The 14,435-nt window shown below is 42.0% G+C and overlaps 1 protein-coding gene across 16 annotated transcripts in view; it reads right to left on the reverse strand.

Moving 5' to 3' along the window:
- NRXN3 (neurexin 3) overlaps positions 1 to 14,435 on the reverse strand; it is a 1,505,977-nt gene that overhangs the window by 361,010 nt on the left and 1,130,532 nt on the right. The window lies entirely within an intron of this gene.

Raw genomic sequence — 14,435 nt, forward strand, 5'->3', positions numbered from 1 at the left:
CAAGTGAGGTTTAGGTTAGATATTAGGAAAACATTTCTAACTATAAGGTTAGCTAAGCACTGGAATAGGTTACCAAAGGAGAGTGTAAAATCCCTGTCCTTGGAGGATCTTAAGACCAGGTTAAATAAAACACCTGGCATGGGTGGTCTAGGTGCAGAAGGCTGGAGTAGGTGACCTCTAGAGCAGTGGTCTCCAAAGTTTTTTTCTTTGGCAAAAATAGTAGAGTCAGCGCGGCGGGGGTCCATGCTCAATACATTTTTTACTGATAGGGGTATGCGATCAAAAAAGTTTGGAGACCACTGCTCTAGAGGTCTCTTCCAGCCCTATGATTCTATGATTAAAATGTAGTATAGCAAGACAAATCCACTTCTTTTGAGGCCTATTTATTCACATCTACTACCCCATTAACTACCCATTTCACTCTACCTCAATAGCACCTCTTATCTCATTTGGTTTCACTGTAGCTTTCAATCCTCTACATCTAACAAATATTTTAATGCTGTGAAAATTACTAAAAGTAGTATGCGGAGGTATGTGTTATGCCAGTGGTTCTCAAACTGTGGGTCGGGACTCAAAGTGGGTCACGATCCCATTTTAATGGGGTCACCAGGGCTGGAGTTAGACTTGCTGGGGCCTGGAGACAAAGACTGAGCCCCACTATCTGGGGCCGAATCACAGGGGCTTCAGCCCTAGGTGGCAGGGCTCAGGCTTCGGCTTCAGCCCTGGGCGACGGGGCTCAGGTTACATCCCCCCGGGGCTGAAGCCCTTGGGGTTCATTTTTTGCCCCCCAGGCAGGCTCAGTCTTCGGTCTCCGCTCCTGGGGTCCTGTAGTAATTTTTGTTGTCAGAAGGGGGTCGCGGTGCAATGAAGTTTGAGAACCCCTGTGTTACGCTACTAGTGGAGGTACAATATGCTGCAAATATTCACTGGTATGTAGGTCTTGTTAAGGTTTCTGCATTATATTGGACCTGAAAAAGATTTTTAGCAGGAAAATTACAAGGGACCTGGGCTATAAACTCTTAACAATAAACTCAGATAATACTTGTGGCATTTAAATTAATACAGCAGGATCTCTGTCCGTGGTCCTGAACCCCTTAGTGATCATGCTTAAAGCTCCTATTCATTCTGGTAATCCAGCATAGACTGTGAAGAATATAAATCTAATGATAATAAATTTCTACCTGAAATAACATGCAAGATATATGGCATGCTCCTTTCCCTCAATTAATTATCATGCCTTTGTTCTCTTGCATGAAATCTTAGGTAAATATAGATGATACTGTGTTCTTTTAAAAAATTGCTTAATAAGGAGAAAACCTGATGTCCACAAAGGCCTGCTATTTTTGAAATCGAAGAGCCTTGAAAGTTCCCAGGCAGCATAACTTTATTATACTTTTCCATAGCTAGATTTTTATTTCATAGATACATACAGTCCCATTATGCACCTTCTGCTGAGCCCAGTAGTTCTGATAAGTCGCTTCACGGTGTGCTTAGTATGCTGGTGGTGAGATACTATTATGTTTATTAATAAAAGTAACCATGTAAATTTTCTGCTTGCTAGCAAGAAGCTATCAGTTCAACTAACAGAAAATTTGCTTTGATGGCATTTTGGTCATTTTACTTGGTGAGATTTGCAAGTTACCAAGAAGCTAAAATTATTTAGCTTATTCCCTGTAACAAGACTATTGTAAGGATGGAATCACTAATACATCACAAACAATTAAGTGAATTTAGCTGGGTGAAGCAGGACCCAATTCAAATAATGCAGATGACCTTGGCAACAATTGTACCAAGTAGCCTTGTAAAGTGGCAATTAAATAACACAGACCTAAGAGCTTACCCAGGTGGTTAGTGCTTTCAGAAAATCTTATTAAAATAAGATTAGAGGTCTGACAAACTCACAAAGGCAGGGAAATGCAGATATAAGGCTGCCACTTATCTCACTGTACCCATGTTCTGCATACAATCTTCTATCACTACTAGTAATGGTGCTAACAAGAGAGTGTAAATTGGAGTAATTGGTAAAATTGAGCAAAGAAAAGCATAGGCTGAATATCAAGAGAAACTGATCAAGAGACAAGATTTGTCTCCAATGGGAAGTACAGGAAATGTCACTGCTTTCCAGAGTCATTTAAAAACAGGTTACTGAGAATGTACTACAGAGAACATTTCTGCCTCGGCCAGTGGGGATGGACAAGATAAACAGACAGCTGTTCTAGCCCCAATTTCAATTGGCCAAATATTAGTCCTCACTCAGTCAAAGCTCCCATTGAAAGGAATAAATTAAACTGCGTGAGGACTGTCTTTTCGGAACAATTCTCAGTGCTTCAGAACAAAGGGTGATGCTCTACAGCACATGCAGTTCAACCACTTAATTTTGTCTCAGTTCCGCCACTGAGGAGTGGCAGAGCTGCTCCTCTTTTGCAGGTTCATGGCATGGCTTTGAGCAAAACCGTACGTATTTGGTCACTGTAAATTGCCAAAGGATATTCAGAGCAATAATAACTAAGGACCTGATTTTTAAAGGGGCCTACATCCAGTCAGGTTTGCTCAATGACTACATGGCCAATAATTGCTGTTACAAAAAGGGAGTCAGCTTGTAAGCATCAATTCTCAGGGCAAGTTTAAGAAAAAAAAATATTAACAGAATTGTAATAAAATCTTGAATGAAATACACATGACAAAGAGAAGCACCTGGACTTTTTCAAAACAACTCCACCCCTTACCACTCTCTAGAAGTGCATCATGTGGCAACACACTCAACCATTGGAATATCAAGTTAATAGCTGTCATGACCCATGGTTTCCTACACCCTGGGCTCAGGTAACTGCTTTCTCTACCAAGCTTTGCACTATTACAAGGACACTGCCCCAGGAGCAGGGGGCTCATTGATAAATATGGTAGGTACCATATTGATGTTGTGAAGGCCAAAAATATAGTGGGATTCAAAAAAGAACTAGATACATTCCTGGAGGATAGGTCCATCAATGGCTATTAGCCACGATGAGCAGGGATGCAACCCCATGCTCTGGGTGTCCCCAGGATCTGATTACCAGAAGGCAGGAGTGGACGACAGGGGATAGATCACTCAATGATTGCCTGTTCTGTTCATTCCCTCTGAAGCACCTGGCATTGGCCACTGTCTCAAGGGAGAACACTGGGCTAGATGGACCATTGCTCTCACCCAGAATGGCCATTCTTATGTTCTTACTCTTCAAAGGTCACTGCAGGCAATCCCCATCACTACAGCACAAATCCAGAGCTAATGAACTCTTACTTTGTTAATTACAAGTAAACCAATGAATGAACTAATTGAGAGTCCTTTACTGGAACCATCATTGAGATCCTGAAACAATCCAGCCCCTGCCAGCAAGCTTCAACCATCCCTTCCAATGCCCCTTGCCCAACAGCTGGAATTTGAAAAAAATTACATTCCATGGTAGCTCCTAGCAACTAACCAGGCCTTTACAGAGTCCTTAGCTGTTACATCACTGTCTCATGTCCAACCACAGGTTGTACTTCCCTTGCAACCCCATACATTAAACAATGTTAACAGAACACACTACTTAACATTCTCCACAGTAGCATTACATTACTGGAACAAATGTTCATTAGCTGAGTATAACTGAAGACCATGACATTGTATCTAGCAGCTTCTGAATGATGCTTTCCCAAGTTAATCCTTCTGGAAGAAGGTGCCACACATGTTGTCTTAGCAAGAGATGTGCTCCCAACCAATCTTCCCTAAGTAGAAGTTAAAAGAGCTAGTTAAGGACAGCTTGTCTTGGAGGAGACATGACAAAACTGTATGAAGGGCATTAACACCAAAGATAGAAAGGAATCATTTAGGAGGTACATGGTAGATAAGTAGGAGAACAGCATGAAATTAGGAAAAGAAAAATTCCGGTTGGAAATCAGGAGAAACTCCTTGTTAGAGTGATGAATTAGGGTGTGGAATAGTCTGCAAATGGATGTAGTGGAATCCCTGTCATTTCGGCCTGATTAAAGTAGATTGACCAAAACACTAGAAAATCTGATGGGGAACATGGTCTCACAGATCTTTTCCATTTCTAGATTCTGCTGTATGATTTTATAATTCCTACCGTCCATGTTGAACCTGTCATGGTGGTATCACATACAGGTTCTTTGTCTAACTAACATATCAGCTATGTGATGGCATCTCCAGTTTTGAAATAACTATTTAATAGAGCAATCCCCAGTGGGAGCTATGTATCAAACAAATAATGTGTGGCTTAAAGTGTGTCTGTAATGAACATTCATTTCATTATGGAGAGAGTCACTGTCAAGTGAATCTCAGTTTTACAAACCATTGTAATATACGTAATAGAAAGAGATAGCAAGTTACTGTCATTATAAATAAAAAAAACAGGGAAAATAACATAAAACACAACCAAATAGAAGGGAGGGCTATGATTCAAATTACAAATCTGGTGGGTGGTTTAATGTTCAAGAAAAGGAGAAATTAATAGCAACCAGGACAGGGTTAGTGCAGATGGGCACTGTGCCAGCTTCAGCCAAACCCACCACTTCATGTCTCCCAATGCACTGTGGTCTTTACTTTGGCCACTCCTGCTTGCCCAGTTACAAACTTCCATTTAATCCACCTCAGTCTTTAACTGCAACATCCCTGTTATCCCAGTCTTTATCCTTTTCTCTCTTCCTCTTGTAGAGGCTGCTGATCTTATCATGCCAAACCAGAAGGTCATTTTGTGATGTGTACAAATGGAGACTAAGAAAAGGGTGGGAGAGACCATCAAAATCATTCTAACTTGGGACCGAAACATGATTTGAACCCAGGACTCCAATAGAGAAAGAAACAATGGCCTAACCTACTACACCACCAACAACTAAACCTATAACCCACCTTTAACCATATTATGCCCAATGCATATTGGCACATGTGGTATGCAGGATCACTCACTGTCTGGTGAAAGTAGGTTGACCAAGGATGGTAATTTTACCCTTATGAAGAATTAATTTGCTGAGGGCTAATCCAGACTTCCAGCATTACTTTAATGCAACCTTTTCACCTTCACATTATTCCTTATATTTTAAGTTGACCATATGCATTACAGAGCTGGGAGTTGAAACTGGAGACCAGTATTCAGGTTCTGTGCCTGGCTCTCCCACTGACTCACTGTCTGACACAAAGCCCAACACTTAATCTCTCTGTACCTTTCACCCCTATCTAAAATGAATCTATTAATACTTACCTGCCTCAGAGGGGTTAGAGAAAGGGGTTGAAAATGGCTATAGATGTATCATCAATTGTCTGCTTCATTTGACCCATTCTATCACAGGATTCTTCCAAGGAGAAAATGAAGAAAGGCATTGTACCATATGTAAGATGATTGATAGAGTGTCTTTTTCCTCTTATTTATCAGGAGCTTTAAATTGTCTGAGATGGAAGAAATGTAAAGCCCTAAGAAAATACAAAGCTTCCAGGGCAAAAGTGTAATCCTTGGAAAGCAATGCTTCCCTGCTTAAAAGAGTTCTCATGGACCAGCTGCTTCTCCTTCAAGAAGCCTGCTCTTCCCCAGACAAACCCCTCTGAGACCCAATGCGAACACACCATATCCTCATCTCCTTCTATTTAAAAGGCAGACATTGTTTGACATTAATTAAACTGAAATCCTTGCTCATCTTTAACATTCAAGGGAGCTAGGACTTCTTCTACGGCAAAAAAAGGAAAAACACCACAACAACGCACGCCTGACAAAATGGAAGCAGCAACTCTGATCATGCTTGCCTTCCTTGTTTGCCTTTTTAAAATGACAGCAAATTAATATGAGTCACTTTCTTTCTGGTATGCGCGGCATTAGCCAACAATCGGATCAGACAATATGTTGCTTCTTATTAGTTACACCATATTAAAAAAGAGATTGGAAGAAGTAGGGGGGAGAGAAGAAGGGAGTGCTCCTGGAATTGCTACACAGTCCAAAATAATTTACACTCAAACTATGAATGACTCCAATTCCTAGGCACTGGGAAGTCTGACTTATATTCTCCCCAAGGAAAATTTGTTGCTGGGTACCTTGGGAGTACCCATCACCAGCACAGAAGAACCCTCGAGGTTAGCAGCTGCTTAAGTGGACCAAACATGACCATGGGTTTAACAGCCTCAGGGTGATAAATGTCAACTACAGCTCTCTTCCCTCTGCAACAAAGAAATATGGCAGGATGGAAGAATCTGAACAGGGATCAGCTGGCTGAGGCATGGCTTCCATGTAAACACAGTGGCTCTGGAAATATAGGGTCAGGTTTTGCTCTTGCTGACACAGGTGCAAAGACATTGAAGGCAGTGGGTCTGATTCTCCACTGCCAAAGGTTGGTCCTGGGCCAAAGGCTATCCACTGATTTATACTAAGGGGCATGTGCCCCCCCTAATTTTTAATACAAAGCTCCACTTTGATCAATGGAAGGTCTTTTGGTTTGAACTGGAGCAGGGCACACTGCAGCTGTAGTCTCTGCGGGATCACATCTCTGTGTTAATGGGAAGGCTGGGTGCAGTCTGGACTATTTTGTGCTAACTAGATGCAGCCCAGAGTTTTCCAGCAAACAGCCATTGTATCCCTTAGCAGGACAACATTTGGGAGCCCTTTGCATAGTCAAAACGAGTAGTGTGGTGCAGGGGAGAAAACCACACACTCCCAGAGGGAGAACGAGCTGGGTGATGATTCCCTGGTTGAATGTGATGGAGATAAATGAAAACTTTTTTAAACTGCATCCCACTGCCAAACAAGAGCTGAAATCTGAATAGGATTTTTTGGGGGAGGGTGCTTGATAAAGAGCACCCCAAGAGAATGTCCTTAGAGAAGCCCAGGAGATGGAATGCCACAGTAGCAGAGCTCTGAGACTAGTGTTATCAGTCAACATCATGAGTGGATTCACAGCTCTGCCCATCTCTCTTGGAGGGACATTCACTCTCTCTGTGTACAGAAAGTTTATGGGATTTGAATGTTATTAGAACAACCTAGAAACAGGACAGGATGGATGGAGGCCAGACTGTGGTCACCGATTTCGGTCCATTCAACTCTTTCCCAAACAGTTGCTCTCTCTAATGTATATTTCCCCACTCTGGGACCAATCCTGTAGATGCGCCATACCATCAGTTTAGGTAGGAGCCAGGAAGCACAGCGTCCCATAGCCCCAGACCTTTATATTTATCTATTTTTGTTGTTGTTGGAATATATTCAAGCCACATTCCCTAGTGCTGCCTTTGGGAGCACTTTAGTTTCTCCATATTAATTGCCCTCTGCATAACAACGTTTCCCTGAAGTCCCTTAGAGCTTAATCCTTTCCTTAACTCAATCTATGGCCTTTGTGCTTTTCAGGCCTGGGTTATCATCACCCATCGTTCTGTCGCCTCTCCTCTCTTTATATACCTCACAGAATTTGATACAGCTCACTCATACTCTCCTTAATCACAGACACTGGAAACAGAAAAGACCTACTGTACTGGGGCATCAGCCGCTCCCCGGGCAAGAGTTGTTACTCTCAGGGATCCTGCTCAAATTTTTCAGACTTGGGTGCCTGAAGCCAGGTATTTAAATCCATATTTAAGCAGTCAAATTAGTAGTCTGATTTGCAGAACTACTGAATGTCCACTGGATTCCACAGATATTATGGCTACTTTGCACCTCTGAAAATCAGGCCACTTTTTTAGTTACCTAAATATAGATGTTATGCTTTAGGCATCCAAGTTTCAAATTTTTGACCCAAATCCTGCAATCTTTATCCAGGCAAATCAATGGGAATTTTGCCCAAATAAAGGTGGTGTAAAAACTACAGTCTCAGAATTTGCCCTCCTTTTTCTAAGCAACACAAATATAATTTTCCTAAAATCTTTTCCTAGTTTCTAACCTGCTGGTTTTTGTGCTAGGTGTTAAGGGTGCAGAGATGACATTCTGCAGTAACCTGACACACATCATGATCAAAGCTTGCCAGTTCACCCAGGATGGTTGACTTATACACCAGATCACTTCTGAATGATTTTTTTATTCTAATATTTCCCAGAACCTAAGCTTTAAATTCTCAAAATAAACTGGAGGGCTGGCTGAGTTTGTATTAATACATTAGCTCCACCCCAGTATACCTTCTGATGCATTCAAACATCTGACAAGACCTCCGTATACGAAGTCATTTCTACTGTTTCAGGGGGTTTGCTTTGTTTTTTAAAGATGTCATACTTGTCCACTTACCAAGAAAAGGACATGGAATGTCCTTTATTCAGCCACTTATCCTATCTTTCCTTATCGCCATACCTCAGGTTTCTGCTTGTATTTTATCATATAGGTAACAACATATATTGGCAGCTATAAGGATCTCAGCAGTGCTGTCCTATTATCTGAAGTCCTGGCATGGATGTTTGGGGCTATAACTGTGAGATCACATACACATAATTCTCTAGGATTCCACCCCACTTCCATTGTTCCTATCTCCTCTGACTTTGTCTGGCGTTGTGCAGATTGAGAAATTTAGAGCACAGATTTGCTTTTTTAATCTTCCTAGGGCTTGCAGCATGCAGGATTCACACTTGCAGCAGAATACAAAGTGCCAAGGCAAGCGTTTCATTTAGGTACCTTCACTTCAAGACAGAAAGCTGATAAATGGCAATCAGGAATGTCCTTTGAAGGAGCAAATTAAAATTGAAACCCTAGACTTATCTGCTGAACAAGGGGTGGAAGCATAGATGCTCCAATATGACCTCCTATGACAGGTGATGCTCTCAGGCTTTATCTCAAAGAAACATCCACTAGTTATGCTACTGTTTGTAGCCCACCAATTTGGCCAGTCTTCTATAGGTCATTAAAATGCAGAGAAAGGGCCAAAGCAAACCCCTAATTCCAAACATTCTGGGGTTTGGGGGGAGCTCAGATCTAAATCTGGATCTGAACTCTATGAATCAGGCCCCTTCTCTACAGAAAAGTCTGAATGACTTGGAAAGGTCCTCTCTGAAGAAGTTTTTGTTGGAGGGTACTTTTAAAAAAAAATCACCCACATACTCTGGTTTCTCTTAAGAACACTGTGTCCTAGGGAACACAGCACTGGACTGGAATTCAGGAGACCTGGTTCTAGTCCCAGCTCTGCCATTGGCTGAGTGTCATGGGGCAAATCACTTCATGTCTCCATGGCTCAGTCTTCCCTTCTCTACAATGGGTATAATGATTCCAAACTCCTGCGTAAAGCATTTTGTGGTCTACTAATTAGAATTGCTATATATAGAAGCTAGGTATTATTATACACCCAGGAACTGTGTAATGTTTCATGGTTCCACACACCAGTTACCATCAGCAATGTTGGAATTTTAAGCCTCTCACTTCCAAAGCATAGACTTATCCTACCTGCTAAACTAACAGATTATCTCAACTACCTGAGGTAACCTTATATCCAAGCAGATCCATCATTGTTCACCCAAAGGCATTGTGCTACCACTGAACTAACCACACATGGCACTCCTCACTGGACTCAAATTACAATGACTGCACGTTCACAAACATGCAAGCAAAGGGATAGTTGTGAATATCAACTGGTGGTGAGATACAACACATGGGTCAGGAATATTAACCATCCACATGATTAATAAATACCAAATAACATTGGAACTTTTAATAATAATTATATGTTACATTTAATTAATACAATCTAACCTTTATAATAGTTTTATACTAATTAATGCAGCTAATCTTTTCAGCAGTAGCTCTCAGTATGCTTTTAAAGAGTTGGGCAAGCAATACTGTACCCAAAGTCCAGGCGGTTAAGTGACTTCCACAACTCCGCACACTAAATAAGTGCAGAACAAAAAACAGGTCTCTAAACTCCCAGCCCTCTGCTGATTCCCAGTCTCTTGACTAGACCATAATTGCCCAGTAAATTACGTCAAGGAACCTCCAGCTTCTCTGCCTAGTTGAGCACCACATTGCACTGCATTTGTAATGGATATGCCAACAATAAAAGGAAATTCATTTTTGAGACATTTCATTATGGAGCCTCTCTATATCGCTCTGGTGTGACCCATTCTGGAATACTGCATTCACACCAGTTTCAGTTGCAACTCCCATCCTGACTTGCTGTGTGACCTTGGCCAAATCACTTAATCAATCTGTACTTCAGTTTCCCCATGTGTAAAACAGGGATGATAATACCTCCCTCCTTCCCCCAAAAGAGTGTTGTGAGGGCTAATTATGTGATGTTGCTAAAGCACTTTGCAAGTGATCTATAATTGCTCAGCACTATAACCCTCCCTAACTTCCCCTCTTGCAACCAACTTTCATTTCCACCACCATGAAAGGAAATTAGCCTGTAAGAGGTGGATCTGTGGGAGTGTTACACATGCAATCTGTTTTAAAGTACTGTGCCGAAGTAAAAGACAAGTGTAATGGCTGTTTAATCATCCTCACTATGAAGTGCCAATTCTTTAGTCTCTTATGACATTCATGAATGATGCAGAGGGCTGTCATGATGAATGCAAAGCAATTCTGAGCGACAGATACTTTCAGAGAATTTATGTCCCCTACCCCCCAGGACAAAAGGGCTCCTGAGCTAAGTTATTTGTGCTGTGAGAGAATTTACACTCTAGCCAGCAACTTCTTTTACCCTACTCAATAAAGCGCTTATTTTGATATACTGACTGTGATCCTTCAAGAACAACTGCATGCCAAGAGAGTCAGCAATGGAGAGAAAGTGCAAAAGTTTACGTATGACTAGCTTGCCTTGAGCCCTAAGACTTTCCATGGGGCCAGATTCTGTAGCCTTTACTCACACTGAGTAGTACCGTACTCATGTCATTTATCCTATTGGAAGGACTAGGACTGCTTGGGTAACTCTGAATCAAAATACTTCTCTTCCCTCTCATTTTAATCTTTATTATTTAAACAGCAGACAATGTTTGTGACTGCAGCATGGAAGGCTGCACTGAGGATTGCAGATACAAGGGCCTTGGATGTCTCTCCAGAGAGTGCTAGTGGCTTATCTTTTACAATACCCATCACTTCTCAACCCAGAGCAGGTTTTATATTTAATATTATTGTACATTTATGGACTACTTAATCCCAAATGGCTTTACATATTTAATCCCAAAGTGGATACAAACTATATGTGCAGGAATTACTTCATCCACCACCGAGTTAAAATACAGTAGCTGTTTAACGGTGCACAACAACACTGTAGTGCTCAGACACTCTGTAATATGTGCCACATAAATAACTACAGTAGACGGTAAGATAGAACTCTTCAGGGCAGGAAATGAAGTATACTGTATCCAGTGGAAACTGCAAAGAGGATTTAGAGAGGCAGAATATAATTACTGAAGCTGCATGAACAGCTAACAAATAATTTACAACCCCAAATTAACCCCTTTCTAACATCTAATCATGGATCATGCTTTCCTCAGATCTAGTCTCCACTCATATGTATTCCATGCATTGTGGTTTTTCCAATGTCTTTGTGCACTGATCCTTAATCTGTGTGAGGATCGATACCCCGTATTTGAAATTCAAGCTGGGTTGTTTTGTTGTGATTGGTCAGGTAAGTCATATAGCATTGTTCCTGTTCACCAATTGAATGTGTGCAAAAGCACATCCAGTGTAAATACCTGTGTGCCCAAACTGACATACAATTTTGGAATTCACTGTTGGTCATGCTTGATTCCTTGAATAGCTCAGTGGTTTGCGCACTGGCCTGCTAAACCCAGGGTTGTGAGTTCAATCCTTGAGGTAGGGATTTGGGATTGGTCCTGTTTTGAGCAGGGGGTTGGACTAGATGATCTCCTGAGGTCCCTTCCAACCCTAATAATAATCCATGACAAAGGGAAACAAAAAAGATGTGAGCCTGGCCAAAGCAAGCTCAATTAAAAATGGGAGCAAGTATTTTTTGAACTAATATTTTTGGCAGTATTCATCTAGTCTAGTAACTACCCAAACTGGAATTTGCGCAGGACACTATTGTTAACACAAAATGCCATAGGCTCTTCAACAGCCACAAGGAGGCAGAACCTAGATTTCGTGTACCTTCTGGCAGAATGGTACCACCTATTGAATCAAGAGCATCCACTTCTACACTACCCCAGTCGGCCTGAGTCAATTCTCATCCAAATATTCACCAGGTCCAGTCCTAATTAGCTTACAAGACATGACCAAATCACAGCACAAGTTAATACAATCTCCTCTCATTCCTTTGTTGCTGGCACAGGGCCATCATAAGCAACAGAAGAGTGGGGAGAAATTATGTTAGAAGAGCCTGGTTCTGGAACAATCAAGCTCACTTAAGACCATGTATCTTTGGAGCAGATTCACCATTATCTTACATTCCTGCAGCTGTTAACTTCTTCTACCACAACCCTCAATTTTACCACTCTTACAAGCTCCTTTAAACCTTCCTACTGCTTAACAGTGCACTCACTGTGTGTGCTTCCTGGAGGTGCCAGAATGTCACCAAGTGTGTGGTTCATCCATCAGGTGCCAAAGGGTAACGCTCCATGCAGAGAACAATTCTGCCGTCTCTCTCAAACATCAACCTTTCAAGTAAACCTGAGATGTCTTTTCATATAATTTCTCTCTCCCTGTGCCATAAATGCAATATAGTAAGTCACCTCTCTCATTCTTTCATGCCATGCGTATGCTGCAGTAATACAGAGGATTTGTTGTTCATCCCTTCATTTCTAGAACTGTAGTACCTCTTAATCCCCTGAGAGAATGGTCCCCCGCCCTCTTGTCCTACAGCTTGGTGGGTGGAAGATTTCATGCCAATTGCACAGGCTCCATCCCCATCGATTTTCATCTTACCCAGCCTCACCAGTACAGACAAAAGTATTTTCACCAAGGACAAGGGAACAGCATCAGGTGGTGGAAGCAGCATGTGGTGGAGGTAGGATGGGGGGTAATTATCCCATCTCGCGTACAGTAAGCTTGCCATGCTTCAAGCTTTATCTAATTTAAGGGCTCCCCTGAAGGGCTGGAGCACAGTATGAGCAAGCCACAGTACTAACGCCTTTCCTATATAGTGTTCTCATTGACTGCCCATAAGAAAAATGTAATCCCTCTGTACTCATGGCAAATTACTGCAAACTTTTCTGATGAGCGGAGGGCCCAGAAGCAAAGTCCGTCAGCAGAAGACACCAGAGTTGTACTGGACGTTGGTGGAGGGAGGGAGAAGGAATTTGGAAGTCCAGGGCTTAAAATGTTTTAGATCAGTTTTGTTTGGGCCTAACTCTGACTTAGAAATAATAAGAGCAAAGTTTGGCCCATGAAAACAACTGACCTCTGCATGTCTGCATTTTATACAGAGGTTGGGTCAGCTGCCGTGAACATGCAGCACATTCAGTGTATACTGCTCACTGTGGGAAATCTTAACTCCCCCTGCCAGGTGAAAAGAGAGGCATTCAGCCTCAGACATCTAGAAACACAGAACATGCCATTAGTAATATTTTTGATCTTTTCCATCCACCTTCCATCTGAGCATCTCAAAGCACCTCACTATCATTTCTGAAATCTGACAGCAAAAAGACATACCAGCCTTTCTACTGTCCCGACAGGTGTTTCTTACCCAGAAAAGTGCATTCCATTGGCTAACACTGAGTTCCTGCTTTTAAAAAAACAAAACAAAGCCATTACAACCCTACCATGCTACAGGATAGGAGAGAATTTTCAGGCTCTGAGTCTGTATGTAAGTGTTACTAGACCTGTCTAATGGTTTCATAAAATAAGGCTCAGAGAGGTGACCCCGAGGTCACACAATGGGTCAGTTAGTAGCAGAAAAAGGAGTAGAATATGCATCCCAGCTTTACTCACTACACAACAATGCCTGTCACTCTAAAGGGAGTATAGAAAGCACCAGACTCCAACCCCTTCCCCAATAACATTCTCTCCTGGTTTAGCTGCATGATGTATTCCTATTTGATCACTGGCTATAGCCCAGAGTAATTGTTATTTACCTGGAAAGATGTGCAGGGCTGTGAAATTCCAGTTCTCTCCTTTGTCTTACTTGAGTCCCTTCAGTTTCCCCATCATTTAATTCAGTCCTTTGATCTCTCAAGTATTAACCTTGTTGAGACCAGAGCTGAGTCAAAGGCCTGGTCTACACTGTGTGTGTGTGTGAAATCGATCTAAGTTACGCAACTTCAGCAACGTGAATAACGTAGCTGAAGTCAACATACTTAGATTTACTTACTGTGGTGTCTTCACTGTGGTAAATTGATGGCTGACGCTCTCCTGTCGACTCTGCCTGTGCCTCTCGCCCTGGTGGAGTACCGGAGTCAACGAGAGAGTGCTCGGCGGTCGATTTATCACATCTAGACTAGATGCGATAAATTGACCCCCGCTGGATCGATCGCTGCCTGCCGATCCAGCGGTTAATGTAGATGAGCCCAAAGTCAAGACTCCTGAGCCCCCAAATCCCAGAGTTAAATTCGGATCTGG

This window comes from Mauremys reevesii, linkage group 4 (assembly GCF_016161935.1).
Source record: "Mauremys reevesii isolate NIE-2019 linkage group 4, ASM1616193v1, whole genome shotgun sequence".
NCBI lineage: Eukaryota > Metazoa > Chordata > Testudines > Geoemydidae > Mauremys > Mauremys reevesii.